Genomic DNA, 3,160 nt, shown 5'->3' with positions numbered 1-3,160 from the left:
TTAAAAGTGAGGAACTAACCTTATTTGTACCATTTGGCTACTCACTGGCAACAAGCTACTGTAGATCAAACAATGCCCTTGGTGGAGTGTCCATTTATGTCAAAAAGAACTTGAATCTAAAGTATTCAATCATAGACCTCACAAGCGTGTCTCTTGAAGGACTATTTGAAGCATCTGCCTTGGTTATACACACTCAGAAACTCATTATTGCAACAGTTTACTGACCACTCTGAATTAAACTTACTGACTACCAAATACAAGCAGTATAAAACATTTATCATTGGAGATATTAATATAGATGTTAGAGTAAAGAGAAACATTGTGGTATACATCCTCTAAATATCTTAATATCAATGAATTACTACTGCTTAAATTAAAAACCGACCAAAATGGAGGCATGCCTTGACAATACAATTAGCAATGTGTATAGAATCAAGTAGAGTGGGATACCATCAAATCAGGACTATCTGACCATGATGGCATAGGGCTCAAAATTGGAAATCTGACACTTGTTGATACCAGGATGCTAACTACATAAGGGCTCTCATGTAAGAGAACAATGAAGTAATGAGAAATGAACTGAGTAGAATAGAATGGGCTAGAATACTAACCATTGGCAAAGATATAAATGAAAGCTTTTCTGCATTCATATCCAATATAAAAAATACATTAGACAGTAACTGCCCTCACTACTAAGAGATGGAACCATAGCAATATGCATAAACCTGGCATCAGGGACCTTCCCTTCATGCTTAAAAACAGCAAAGCTGAAACCACTGTTCAAAAAAGGAAATCCAGAATGTGTTTCAAATTATAGACCAATAGTCCTACTGCCTGTGTTTTCAAAAATGTTAGAAAAAGTTTTTTATAAGAGATTGTCTGATTTCCTAAATAAAAATAAAATTCTCTCTCCTTCACAGCATGGCTTCAGGAAAGGCTATTCAACTGAAAGTGCAGTATTTGAATTTCTTAATGAAATCTATACTAAACTGGATGCAAGTTTATCTAAAGCTACTGCAGAAGCTTGACCAATTAGGAATTAGAGGTATATCCAACAAAATCAGCTACACCTATTCAGGATATGAAAATGTGAAACATGATGTCCCTCAAGGATCAGTATTAGGACCCATTCTGCTTCTCCTCTATGTCAATGATCTTATGTACAACAAGTATTGTCAAACTACCCTCCAATTTGCAGGTGATGCAAGCTTCCTTATTAGTGGTAAAACAGAAGAAAAACTAAAAGACTCCGCTATCCAAACAATGAACAGTGTAGAGCAGTGGTTCAGCTACAACAAGCTAATTATAAACCAAGGAAAGACAGTAGCACTGAACTTCTATAATGTAAAAGGAAGACACCACCCAAACATAGAAATAGAACTTAGGGACAAAGTTCTTGAAAGTGTTGACAGCACTAAATTTCTGGGACTCTGGCTACAGAACAACACAAAATGGGAGGTACACATTGAATATTTGCAAAGAAAACTAAGCAAAACCTGTTACATGATACAGATGTTAAAAACTTGTTGCAGCAAAGCCAGCCTGTTAAATGTATACTACTCCTATGTGCATTCTGTAATTAAATATGGCATAATCTTCTGGGGCAATACAACAACAAATATTAAACTTTTCAGGATGCAAAAGATAATACTAAGAATTATTGAAGGGGTAAACAATACGAAATCATGCAGACCCATATTCAAAAAACTGTCAGTTCTTTGTCTTCCTTGCATTTTTATCTACAAAACATCAGTTTTCATCAAACAATATATCGATAGACACCCAGATATCTTATTAAAAATGAAGATATACATGCACACAATACAAGGCAAAAATGTGATCTTCATATGAAACAGGTGAGAACATCATTGTGCCATAAAGGCACACTGCATACTGGGATAAAGATTATCAATAATCTACCTAAACATATTAAGTCAATAGGTAAACTCTGTAGTTTTAATTCTGAAGTAAAGGCATATTTAAGTGATCATTGCTTTTACGGTCTGACAGAATATATAAAAGCCAAACAACAAAAATAAAGATGCATTATTAATATTCTACTTTGTATGTTGCCTGTAATGTTTGTTGTATTTATGAATCTGTGCTAAATTACTTCTAGTCCTTAAGATTGCAATACAAACTGTACTTTATCTTGTAAATATCTAACCATGTCCAATATCCTTGTATATATTCTATGCATATAGGATTTGAAGTACTAAATAAAATTTAAAAAATAAATAAATAAAATAAAACCACAACACACAAAAAAGTGGAACAGCTTGCACCTCAATGAAATTAGAATACTTCTACTCATGCTGAAGGACAAAACTGAAGGCAATCGAGAAAACAAGAATAGATATTTAAACTTAAGAAAAACATACAAATCTGAAATTAAAGCAGCAAAAATGAAAGCAAATGATGAGTATATTTTAAATTCTAAAAACGAATTAAAAGCTGCCTGTAACATAGTTAAAAGTGAGATAAACATGGGGAAAGAACCAATCAGTAACCCAATTAGTAGCAACACTCTCAACTAATACTTCAAAAATTCAGTAAATACTCGTGTACAAAAAAGTGAAAATTTGACTGATGCAGAAGCTTTTCTTTTTAAATCACAGAATAAAACAGATAAAAGATTTAACAAGAGTAGAATAACTTCTACAGATATAAATAACTCTATAAACAAGTTGAACAACTCTAGAACAGAAGACTACTATGGATTCAGTAACTTTCTAATAAAGGCTATAATTAAGGAAATTAGAACTCCTCTACTCTACCTTTCAAATAAAATCCTTGATGTTAGCATTTACCCTGATTACCCTAAAATTACAGTTACTCCCCATATACAAGAAGGGTGACAGAGAAATGCCAGATAAATACAGACCAATATCAATTGTCCCTATACTGGCCAAAATCATAGAGAGCTGCTCCCACATACAGATTTACATGTATTTTGAGAGCAATAAGTTACTTATTATTTGGATTTAGAACTAATCAGTCAACCATAGAAGCTATTGAAAGCCTGATAACTGAAATGCACAACGCTTTTGATAGGAACTGACCACCTATATGTACAATACTAATAGACTTACGCAAAGCATTTTATTCAGTATCTCATGAGATAATTGTTAAAAACTTAGAATATTATTGTACTGCAGAC

Source organism: Schistocerca americana, chromosome 7 (genome assembly GCF_021461395.2).
Source record: "Schistocerca americana isolate TAMUIC-IGC-003095 chromosome 7, iqSchAmer2.1, whole genome shotgun sequence".
Taxonomy (NCBI): Eukaryota; Metazoa; Arthropoda; class Insecta; order Orthoptera; family Acrididae; genus Schistocerca; species Schistocerca americana.
The sequence above is the reverse complement of the archived record's forward strand: the minus strand, read 5'-3'. Positions refer to the sequence as shown.